Source organism: Sus scrofa, chromosome 1 (genome assembly GCF_000003025.6).
Source record: "Sus scrofa isolate TJ Tabasco breed Duroc chromosome 1, Sscrofa11.1, whole genome shotgun sequence".
Lineage (NCBI taxonomy): Eukaryota > Metazoa > Chordata > Mammalia > Artiodactyla > Suidae > Sus > Sus scrofa.
This window is the reverse complement of record NC_010443.5, coordinates 248,024,255-248,036,883: the sequence shown is the minus strand read 5'-3', so window position 1 is coordinate 248,036,883 and position 12,629 is coordinate 248,024,255. Positions and strand designations below refer to the sequence as shown.

At 43.7% G+C, this 12,629-nt stretch overlaps 1 protein-coding gene across 15 annotated transcripts in view; it reads right to left on the bottom strand.

The window, feature by feature from the left end:
• ZNF462 (zinc finger protein 462) overlaps nt 1–7,748 on the bottom strand; it is a 152,657-nt gene extending 144,909 nt beyond the window's left edge. For 7 of the 15 annotated variants that reach the window (XR_002337179.1, XR_002337178.1, XR_002337180.1 and 4 more), the window contains exon 1: nt 2,657–3,025. The gene's annotated coding sequence lies outside the window, so the exon portion shown is untranslated. Of the gene's footprint in view, nt 1–2,656; nt 3,112–3,458; nt 3,503–4,144; nt 6,301–7,293 lie in introns of those variants that run through there. The other 8 variants (XM_021067157.1, XM_021067169.1, XM_021067161.1 and 5 more) reach the window with 6 other exon arrangements.

The window sequence follows — 12,629 nt, the reverse complement described above, 5'->3', positions numbered from 1 at the left end:
GGGACATAAGTCTGAAAACTATTATGGAATACAAAGATTCAACAAGAAATCTTTTTATGGGAGTGTGCATCACAGCTCACATATACTTCTCCGGAATGATTTCTCTTTGTGACGTATTAGAGAAAATTATGTAAAAATTGGCCTAACGAGCCTTAGTGACTTGACGTCTCAAAAACAAAAAGGATCTCTAAGCCTTGGCATCAAATGAGAAGTTTTCATTAGACACTTTCTACTTCTCTCAGAGTGGTTTATCCAAAATACTTGCCCTATTTCAAAAGTTTATATCTAGAAAAATGCAAGAAACCATGTCTTAAATATAGTGGTACTTCTCAGCATTGAAGAGCATCAGATATGGATGTGTCTCTTAGGTAACCAGTTAGAACATATTCTCAAACTCCAAAATGCCTCTCAGATACCTAGTTTCTTTCCTCCAGAAAAGCTTAGCTCTAAGGCTGTTTATCTATAAAGACACCAAAACATTTGGTTGCAAGTAAAAAATGTGAGGCAAACTGCTGGACTGGCAATCAGATTGTCAGATTTTTTTCCTCCATCATCAAAATAAGTAATTAACCAGTTGTTCTGCTATCAGCAACAACAAAAATATCATGGAAGTTTGCTTCAAGATCAACGTATAATGTATTTATGTTTACAAAAACATATATGGTTGATTAGACGCAAAATTATCTGGTAATTACTTTCCCAAATAACTCTTTTTATCTCACTGCATTTGAAGAACTTCCTAGTTTGAACATGTAGCATATATATATATATATATATATATATATATATACACACACATTAGCAAATTTAAATATAACACTGTCATTCTACTTAGGAGCAAAAGTAATGGTATCAAAAAATAACATTCAAAAAATGAATAATGAAAGGTATGATTCCAAGTAAGGTTTTTTTAAAGTGCTGTTGGAGAGCCCTAGGTTTTTAATAAAGAAGCAGAGCTCTGAAGAGAAGTATTTTTAAATAAGCATACACATCAACTGAAAATCTTGAAAACCATACATCTTCGTCTGCAAAAACAGGGTTTTACTTCATTGACCATGGACAATTATCAGCTAAAGAACCATGTATTTCTCCTCTCCTTTCACACCCCTCAGAAGAACAATAACCCTCAATTAATGACACAACAGTTTGGTTTGAAAAATGTGATGTTGTCATATACAGCACTGTGCATTTACTGAATGACACTGCTCCCAGTTACTCTACAGAATATAATTACATTTGGAATCTAAAGCCACCTCAATATGCACAAAAATACTGTAGACATAAAGAACTTTACACACACTCAAATCAGACACATAATGAGAAAGCAAAGCAAGAAAAAAGCTGGTGTAAGTCGCTCACCAATGTGTTCCTTATTTCTGTTGAAGCTGGTACCTTTCTATATCTCTCCTTAGATGAAAACAAGGTCCAATTAGCCTCCTTACAATATATTAATTGGTTCTGAATCTCCTCCAAGTTTTCATTCCACTGTGGAGCCTTCCTCATCTATCTTCAAGAGTCCATCTAAAATTCTTCCAACATCTTCCCTCATCCTCAAGATGGCTACCTCACCTAATGGAAAAGCATCATCTCCATGGTTGGCTTTTATAAATTCCTCAAGCATTTCAGAATTTAGTTCTTTACTTGGATCAATTACATACATTCTCTAAAACTAATCTGTGCAGAACTCCAGTCAGTGTGTGGGGGACTGGGGTAGGTTTAGGTCCTTTCTTCAAATCATCCTCACAAAATGTCTTCCTCTGAGACTCATAAATTCCTCCCAATTAGAAAGGTGAAGCTACCTGGACAGAAGGTTTTCTCAACTGACATAATATTTTAAAATTTTGTTTCCATAGTGATATTGTTAAGAAGACATCTGATATTTCTGAAGACTTACAGTACTGGAGAACACAGAAAAACAGCAGAATGTAAGGGAAGAGGGAAAACAAAGGAACTAAAAGAAGGCCTAATACACAAATGGAGCATCCTGAAGAGAAATGTAGACCCTGAAGAAACTGGTGTCAGCCAGACTTAAGAGTTCCTCTGAGATCTTGCAGGATTTGTTGTTGTGGCTGTGGTTTTTCAGAAATCAACCCAAACCAGACAATGAAGTCTTGCTATGCATCAAAACATGATGATAACCAAGCCCCAGAACTCCAAAATCTCAGCTCAGGGCCACCACCATCTTCACAATGAGGAAATTCACATTTCCTGGTGACTTTCAGGAGACCTGGAGCAGCTTAAAGTTGTTTGAAGACCTTACTGGATAAATGTTTAAGGTTTTGCCTTGCCTTTCCTGAAGGAGGTCAAAACCCTTCAGGTCCACTCAAAAGGAGAGAGAAAAATTCCAAAAGTTTACTTTAAAATGGAAACAAATGTCTCCATAACTTGCCAGAGCACTCCTTGGGTGGGAGCAAAATCTGAGCAGCCCTTCCAAGCCCCTCACCTCCTTGCATAATGAGCAGAGAGTGAAGAACCACCACAAGATTCACCCCCTGGAAAGGGAGAAGGAGTAGGCAGGCAAGCCTCCTCCTCCAGCCATCACCAACAGAGCTTCAAAATGGAGACATCCATAATTTTATAAACACTTCTCAGCTTTGTCTCCTGGAAACCCGCTCTCCTCCATTTTCTGGTGGAGTTACAACATGACAGGGCTTACCTGACTCAGTTCCCAGCTCTCAAACTAGTCACTTTCTCCAAAAACCTGCAAGCCACCTCCAGAAACAAAACCAAAGCAAACCAAACAGCCAACACAGACACTCAGACACAGCCCCCGGGAGCCCTGGGAGAAAGCCCCAACTGGTTGGTCTTTTCCCATCCAGACGCGTGCTTAAAAATGAAACTTTTTTTTTTTTTTTTTTAGTAGGGGAGGGATATAAAAGGAACTCCAGGCAGCCTCCCTCCCTCTCTGTAGGTTAGAAGCTACAATGAAAAGAAAATGAGGGTTCCTCCAGGAATGGTGAAAAGCCTGGAGAATGAACGTGAGAAGAAGCTTTGTGTTTTGGAGTCTGGACTGGAACCAAAGCAGACAGCTTGCAAATGGAGGACAGGGAGATAAAGAAAGGGAAAGAGAGGGGCTGCTCCAATGGGGGGCGGCTGCGGCTTCCCCTCGTGCCTGGAAGGAGGGCAGACCCCTGGGAACTGCACAGGAGTCAGGCGACCCCCAGGCCCCCGCCTGGGGTCTTTTCTCCTTCCTCAGAGAAGAGCCAAGCGTGTGTAATGGCTTCTCCTCTTCAGAAACCGTTGTCCTCCTCCACCAGACGCTTCTGAACCCCCAGCCTGGAGACAGCTCCTCAGCTGCTCTTGAACCTGCGGCCCCCCCCTCCCCCGGCCGGCGCCCCCCGCTCCTCGCCTCTCAGCTCACCAGCAGCACCGGCAGCCGCCGCCGCCGCCACCCCCCGACACATCCCGACCCCGCATCCCAACTTCGGGGAGAGAGAGAGAGAGAGAGAGCCAAATACCTGAGGAAGAGGGGGATGCCAATCCGCACGGCTTTGCCATCGGGCTGGGGACAGGCAGAGAGAGGGGGAAAGGAAGGAGAGGGACAGAGAAAGAAAGAGGTCAACCCACTCAGGTCGGGGCGGCTGGGAGCGCTCCCTCCTCTGCCCCTCGCTCGCTCCCTCTGGCTCTCGGCTCAGGTCTCCTCGCCTCCCGCCCTCCGCCCCCCTCTGTCCCTACTCCTGTCCCCACACTCGGAGCATCCGTCCTAAGCCTCCAGCTCTCTTCTCACTCATCTTTCATTTTCTCTTCTCTCCACAGAACTACACGAAATTAATTAAGCCACAGCGCTCCGCTCCCCCCAGCAGAAGGAGCAGCCAGCAGGAAAAGCACAGCCACCTCCACTGCCACCACCACCACCTTCTCCTCCTCTTCCTCCTCCTCTTCCTCCCTCGCTTCTCCTCCTCCTCCTCTTCCTCCTCCCCTTCCAGCTCTCTCTCCCTCCTCCCCCCCCCCCCCCCGCCTTCTCTCCTGCTTCTTCTCCTTGCTTCTTCCAACAGCCAGTCCATGCAGGGGACTTCCTCTCCTCCCCGCTCCACCAACCCTCCTTGACCGAATGAATGAGCGCGTTTGTGCCTCCACCACCCCGCGCTCTCCTCCCCGGAGCTCTCGGACCACCCCGAGGTGCTTGTTAATTGCAGTAACTTACAGAAGAAGCGTCCCGGCGCCGGGAGGTGTTTCGGGTTCTCCAGCCCCACCGCCTCCTTATCCTCTTTCTCTTTCTCCTCTTCCTGCTCGGGTTATTGTTGTGGAAGTTGTTTGGGAGTCTCATGTGCTTCTGCCGGGTCTCAGCAATGGAGGATCGCCATCTTCCCTGCCTTCCTCGGCTCCTCAGACTCGCTGCAGCTGCAGATGACCTGAGATATCCGTCTCTCTCTCCCTCTCCCTCTCTCTCCCTCCCTCCCTCTCCCTCTCACTCTCTCTCCCTCTCTCTCTCCTCTTCTCTCTCCTCTCCCTTTCCCTCGCGCTCTCTCTCTCTCCTCTCTCCCTCCCTCTGTGTCTCTCTCTGAATAATGAGCAACCAGAGGGAGAGAGAAAGCAAGACAGAAAGAGAGAAGGCAGACAATCTTCTCCTGCCACACAAAACGCCGGAGCACCAGGGGGTGCGCGAAGCCTTTCTAATAACAACAACAACGTGCAGGAGAGAGGAAGAAAAAAGAAAGAAAGAAAGAAATGAGGAAAGGGCTGGAGGGGAGAAGGGGAAGAATTATCCAAGAGCTGGAGAAGAGCAGAAGGAGAAGGTGGAGGAGATGCTGAGGCTGCTGTCCCCCCTCCCCCCCCGCTGAACCCCAGAAGGAGGCAAGGTGGTTGCAAAGTTAAGGCTGGGACATTGTCTTTGTCACTCAGAGCAACACAGAGCCAGACCAGTGAGATGCAAGAGGAGGCGGTGGCGGCGGCGGAGGAGGAGGAGGTGGTGGTGGTGGTGGTGGTGGTGGTGGTGGTGGTGATGGTGGTGGTGAAGGAGGAGGAGGAAGAGGAGGAGAAGGAGGCAAAGGAGGAGGAGAAGGGGAAGAGGCAGATGAGATGAATAAAGACCTGCGGAGAAGGCGGTGCGAGGAGCGCGGCGGCCGGGCTGAGGCGTGCGCGCTCGCGTCCCGGAGGCGCCCGGCTGCCCCGGCCGGCAGAGGAAGCCCCCTGTGAGGACCCTGCCCGGCCGCTCATAGCGCTTCCACCATCAGCCCTGCCCGAGGCGCAGAGCCCCGGCCCCAGAGAGTCCCTCACGCGCATCCATCTAGAGGCCAATCTTGCAAAGAACATACATGGGGAACTAGAGGTTGCAAGTCTAAACCCAGATCAACCACGTGGGGCTTTTTAATCCCTTTCCAGCTTGCGGTGTGAGTATCTCTAGTGAAAAGCTCAAATTGTCCATTTCTGGCACGTATTTTGAAGTCTTCTCCTCCGAAATAAAGGCTCATTGTACATTTCATTTCTTTTCTGATATGTAAAGGGGGTAGGGGAGGGAAAGAACCCATCATTCGAACCTCGGAACCACCACTTTCTTTTCCTAACTTGTTAAGTGTTTTGACGGCGCACCAAAAGGGAAAAAAAAAATTTTTAAAGCCTACTTAAATAACTTTACACCCTCCAGCCCCGCGTTGTTTGCACTTTCTGGCTGATCATCTAAAGGTTCGGAAAGTAACAATCAAAGTTCCTAATGATAAGGTGTCATGGTACTGAAGACAAGAGAGCCAAGATGAAGCTTTCACACCTTGAATTTTTATTTAGTGTAATTTCCCTCAAATCGTTCTGAACTACTTATTTTGCAAAGGAGTGGGTTTTACCCTCCTCTCTCACCAGGTCTAATGTCTCCTAAGGCTTTAATCTGATATGGGGGGGTTGCCTACAGTATAAAAAAAAATCAATACAGCAAGTCGGAAGCAATTGAAGTTCAAGGGCATGGGCTGGTTGTACCATTTCTATTTCTCGCATCCTCCAGTTGAACATCAACAGCCTCGGAGAGAGAAACACGCAGCGCGCGGAGCAGAGACCTTAATTAAAGTTTCTTTTGTCCGCGTCCGAATTGGGGGATGTTGCTGGATTCCTTTGCATTGGGGAGCGCGCATCCGGTGGAGAAAGCGCGGTGTGGAGATTCTGGGCAAGATTGTCCCCTAATGCTCACCACCTCCCCCGACCCCCAACCACAGTTCAGGAAGATACCTCCAAAAACCCACACAATAAAGGGGAGGAGGAGACGCACGAGGAGTTGGTTCCCACCAGATAGCGGGGTTTTATAAACAGATCTGAATTCTCATTTTCCAAGCGTTTCCTAATCGTTTATTCCAGGGTAGAATCTCTCACCCAGAGGCACGATTTCACCCTCTTCCAGTCAACACTTCCTGCCCTTTTCTCCTCCCACTCACATTGAAAAGCTTGGGAGCCCTAAAAGGGTGTTGATGGCGGGGGTGATAAATAAATAAATAAATGACACTCTACGCGTGCGGTGGAGAAGAAAGGAGGGGGAGGGAGAGGAGAGGCGAGGAGTGCGAAGAGAAAAAGTAAGGAGAGGAGACCAAGGAGGAGAAAGCTCATAGGCAAAAGGGAAACGGGAGTCAAAGAACGGAGAGCAGAAGAAAGGAGAGAGGAAGACGGTGAGGTTGTTCAGGACTGAAATGACCCTGGCTTTGTACAGACTTGGGAGGACTCCGGCTTCCAGGTGCCTGGAGGGACCTGGGGAAGCCCTTCTGCCCCGAGCTCCTCCCCCGGGACCCCAGGGGTGTCTGAGCACCGGTCGCGGCTCCCCCATAAATTCCTCGTGGCAACCAGAAGAAGCGCGCTCGGTCTCCGCCGTCCCTTCAGTGCCCCAGCTGATAATTTACCTCTTTGTCTTTAATAAATAGCTGACTTTTTCTGTCAAGCTCTGCACCGGGAAAATAACAATCGTATTTCAGGTTGAAAGCTCCTATTACTGCTGGGTTTGGGAGGTTGTGATAAAAATCTTCATCGACGTGAAGGTGCCTTCAGGGTTGGCTCGGGTCGGAAGTCCTAAGATGGGGGCCGCCCTTCCCCGGGGGCGGGGGCGGGGGGCAGGGACACAGGGAACCCGGCGGTGCAGAGGGAGGAGGAAGAGACGAGGTCAGAGGAAACTCAAGGCTCCTGGGGCACCAAAGGGCTTCCCGCAGTCGGGGAATGAGCCCTGGGGAGGAGCCTTTCGCGAGAACGTGAGCGCGCCCCAACACGCCTCAGACCTCATAAACCCACTTGGCAAAGACCGGGCGAGCGGCTGGCTGACCGACTGCGGTGAACTCGAGAAATTAACCTGCGCAGCAATTAAACGGGCTGCCGCCCTTTCAGACTCACCTCGAGCGACCGAGATGGAGAGCTCCCGAACCGGCCGCGGGGGGACCTGGCTCCTCCCTCCCGTCCCAGGAGAAGAGGACAAAAAGGGGAGATGGACTTGGAGATGGCCCCGCCCTTCAAACGCTCCAATCCTTGGAAACTAAACCTCCTCTCCAAGCCTCCACGTCTAGAAGGGACAAAGGCAGCGAGGAGATCCGGAGACCGATGGGGAGATAGATGGCTTTCGGGCTTCTCAAGTGGGTGTTTGGGGCAGAAGGTATAATGGCTAAGTTTCCATTCCAAACACAGGATCGTCTGCAGAAGACCATCTTATGATTTAGAAGCAGAGCGACTTCCCAAAGCCGTGAAGCAAAACTACTGCAAAACTCCCGCATAGCCCTGCCTTTTGAGTGGGGGGAAAGCTAAGATTTCCATTAATGATGCCAGACACAAATTTTTCGATTTTTTTGGAGTCACAAGTGCTTTAACTGCCCCTCTAAAATAATTGAAAGTAATTAAACATGGTAGGGGAGTGGACTTTTTGTTTGCTTGTTTTTATGGGGGATAAGTTTTCTTTCAAATGATAGGAAAGCATTTTGATAAATAAAAGCTGGGTCCGTCAAGGAAAGGTTTTAGGGAAAACCTTGACAAACTTGGCCCATAAGTAACTGTAATTATGCTTTGCCATTAGCGGACCATTAAGATAAGCAGGAGAAAGTTCACACCTCCTGCTAGTTAATTCCCTAAGAATATGCGAAAGATAATACAAGCCTAGTTGATGGGTTATCTTCTCCACCAGGAGGGTTAATTTCTAAATTTTTTAATTAAAATGGAAAAGCTTAGGTTTTGTACACAGGCAACAATGTGAGGGAAGTCTCATAGGGACAGGTTGACTCCCGTGAAATGTGCCTTTTGTTACTATACCCTATGCCATTATCCCCTGGAGTCATATGGGATTTCAAGACTTTATTAATGTTCCAGGAAATATGAATATGTGGGAAGTCTAGACTTTCTTCTCCCTTATCATGGTGACTGGCATACAGACTCCTCATAAAAGGAAATTATGGCTCATCAAAAGAGTGACTTTATGAGCATTAATAGAATAATAAATCTTGCAATTTTAGTTCAAGAAACAGTGGAGTCCTACAATCAGAGTGACCCATGCAAATATGATCCTCTTACTTGCCCAACTCTAGCAGGATAGGGATAGTCTATAAATCATTTTGGTTTTTAAAGGTTGGGATATAGCGCAGGGAACTACAGTCAATATCCTATGATACCATAATGGAAAAGAATATTTTTTAAAAAGAATATGTGTGTATACGTATATAACTGAATCACTGCTGTGTAGCAGAAATTAACGCAATATTCTAAATCAACTATACTTCAATAAAAAATTAATAAATTTTTTAAAAGATTAGAAAAGGAAAGCACCCAAACCTCTCAAAGAAAAGTGTTTATGGGAGAAAAGAGGACTTCTATCCCCTGCAGGAAGGAATTATGAAAAGACAGAAGAGTTGGTCCAGAGGCTACATTAAAAAGATAGAATTTCAACTGAAACAAGCGTGAATAGATGTTTTAATGTCATTGTTAGGTTATAGCATATAAAAAAGGAAAAGTCCTACTTCCTGAAAACTATGTTAAAAATATTCTAGTTTATAACCCCACTTTCTAAATTCCAGCTGGAAAACTGTTCAAGCTGATGATTTTAGCAAAACAAAGAGTAGATGAAAAGAGTGTATGGCTTTTTCAGAAGTCTTAATTATCCCATCTTCAAACAATTGACTGCATTGTGACACACTTCTTGAACTTGGTGGTATTTTCCTTCCTATGTAAAACACCTTTTCCAAGAAATTCAATATAGTCTTTTTACTATTTGAGTTTGTTATTGTCAACAGGTTATTTACTTTGGATTTTACAAATCTTTTAACTCTTGTTGGAAATTAATCTTTATAAAGTTCTTTTAAAGACCTCAAATTGGATAATTTTAGACTCTCCAGATATCAAAAATGTGAAGTCACTAACATACCTTCTTTCTGATCCCTTACAGAAAAATCAACATATTCTCATAAACCCAAATCTAAACATATGTAACTGGTTGACTAGTGTCCATATCTAGGGAGATGTGACTAAACGAAGACAAACATGGATAATTCATGATTCTGAAAAGCTCTCAAAGGAAAAGAAATTGCAATAACTTATGTTAAACTTCCCCTGTGTGAATCTTTGCATATATATACCTTTGGATATCAAGGAAGAGGTTTCAAGAGCAATTGTTCTAAAATTAAAAAAAAAAAACAAAACTCTTTTTCCCATAAGTAAAAGCTAACTTGACAGTTCTATCAAACTAGTTACTGTAATATAGAACATTCGTGTGGAATATCAGTCAGCTATTGAATATTTGTTTAGCATCTAATACATGGCATACTCAGAGCTGAAACCTAGTGGGGATACAAAGATGAAAAGGGAAGATGAGTCAAAGTCTAAACTCATGATCTACTTGAGGAACCACTAGCTTTAAAATCCCATTAGTTTTGTTGTTGTTGTTGTTGTTGTTGTTGTTATGGCTGCACCCGCAGGTAAGAGAAGTTTCCTGGCCAGGGATAGAACCCAAGCCACAGCAACAATCCAAGCTGCTGCAGTGATAGCGTTGGATCCTTAATTTACTGCACCACAAGATAACTTTCAGGAATCACTTTTATGATTTAAAAAATAGGAAAAATATTGTGTGGTCTAGTGGTGGCTAGTATACCTCCAAATTAGGCCTTTTCATTATATATTCTCAGAGGAATTAAAAATTAGCCCAAGTCTTTTCGTACAACTATATATTTAAAGTCTTAAAATGTTCACATTTTTTATACTTTAATTCCTTCTATTAGAATCAACCCTGAGGAAACAGTCAAAAACATGGAAAAGATTTATACAAGAAAATGATACAAGCAGAGTAAATAATTGAAAATAACTTGTGGAGTTCCCGCTGTGGCACCGTGAATTAATGATCTAGCTTGTCTCTATGGCATTTTAGTTCAATCCCTGGCTCAGGCCAGTGGGTTAAGGATCCGTTGTTGCCTAAGCTCTGGCATAGGTAGCAAATGCAGTTCAAGTTTGATCCCTGGCCTGGGAACTTCCATATGCCATGGGTGTGGCCAAAAATGGGAAAAACAAAAGACAAAACAAATCTTGCGATTAAAAGAAGAGGATGGTTATATCAATATATCCCCATTATGGGATATTAGGCAGCTTAAAATTATGTATGATTTTGTAATTAAATAGAGAAATGGCCTCATGCTAGGTAAAAGATCTAGATATAAAATTATGATCACTAATTATTTTTTCATAATGCATACATTCAGAAATCACTGTGAAAAGAAATATACCAATATAGCAATAGTAAGTTAATTTTGCATTATAAAAATTTTAGAAAATGTAGAACTTATAAATGTTCTATATGTTATATAAATGTCATATATGCACATGTGAGTGTATATATATACACACACACACACACACACACACATATATATACACCCATACACATATACTGTGGAGTTGACTGCTTTTTTTGAACTGAATTGTCAATTATCTGTTTAATTATTTCAAACATTTTAAAGTTAAATGATAAAACCCACTTTTGATGTGTCTGGTAATTATAAATGTCTCGAATATCTTAATATTGCTAATAAAACAATTTTCCACAAAGACAATTTGTTTTTTACAAGGACAGTAGGAAGATTTGAGTATTTTAGTACATTTTATATACAACAAGTTATTTAGAACCAATGAGACCGAATGATTTTTTTTTTTCTTTTGTCTTATTAGGGCGGCACCTGCAGCATATGGAGGTTCCCAGGCTAGGGGTCTAATCAGAGCTACAGCTGCCTGCTTACACCACAGCCACAGCAACGCAGGATCCTCAACCCACTGAGCGAGGCCAGGGATCAAACCCGTAACCTCATGGTTCCTAGTCAGATGCGTTTCCGCTGCACCACAACGGGAACTCCCAAAATTTCTCTTCTAAAGACTGACAAAACCAAATGTTTGTCTAATTTGTACAAAAAAATTTTTTTAACTGTACAGTTTTACTAATCACTATTTAAAACACATACACATTTGATTTCCAAAATAGTCTTTACAGAGAGTTCACTGCTCCTAGAACAGATTTGGGGTAATAACTGCCAGCTCCAAGGTGATTTGACCCTGCATCCACCAACCACCAACCCTTGACTGACCCCTTGTAGATTTCATGTTAGTTGCCCTTTTCAGGTAGCCTGGAGCTCCACATACTCTAGATTGGGATTTCCCAGCAAGCTGCTCAAAACAGTGTTTCACAAAGTTACTCATTGGAAACATGTTTTTTTAAGTGTCCAGAATACAAAACAAGTGTATTTTTTAATATCTTTCTGATGTATTTCAAGGGGCAGATTTTAAACCAGTATTTATTGACTTAATGTTTATAACAAAAACAAATCCAGATCTAACAACTAACATCTATTTACTAGTTTCCAGCTCCTGCTCTAGGAGTGATGACCTTGGGCTCCATACATCAGTTTCCACATGGGTAAAAGAAGTATAATTAAGTATTTATAGCAGTTCCTGCTGTGGTGCAGTGGGTTAAGAATCTGCTGTGGAATTGCAGGTTCAATCCCCCACCTGGTGCAGTGGGTTAAAAGGATCTGACTTTGTTCACAGCTGCAGCTCAGATTCAATCTCTGGTCCAGGAACTTCCATATGCTTTGGGTGAGGCTATAAAAAAAAAGATTATAGGATTTTTATGAGGATTTTTTAAATGCATATAAAGAATGTGGAAATCTGTAACTGCAAGCTAATATGATCTTTGTACTTAAAACTTTAGTGTGAATAGGCATAGATAAAAAAGGACTCTAAATTTGGAGTCAAGAGTCAGGTACCTAGTCCAGAAAAATCAAAACCATAGTATGTACACATGACAGAAGAAATTCATTGCTTGAAGTTCCCATCGTGGCGCAGCAGAAACGAATCTGACTAGGAACCATGAGGTTGTGGATTTGATCTCTGGCCTCGCTCAGTGGGTTAAGGATCCAGCGTTGCTGTGAGCTGTGGTGTAGGTCACAGATGTGGCTCAGATCCGGTGTTGCTGTGGTTGTGGCATAGGCCAGCAGCTGTACCTCCGATTAGACACCTATCCTGGGAACTTCTACATGCTGCAGGTTCGGCCCTAAAAGACAAAAACAGGAAAAAAAAAAAAAAAGAAATTCATTGCTATATAACCAAAGCTTCGAAATCAACAATGATAATTTAAAATAAAACACCTAAGTACGATTATCTGTATATAAGTTCTCCTATTACCATTATTTCTCTTTGTTAGTTCACTTTATTAT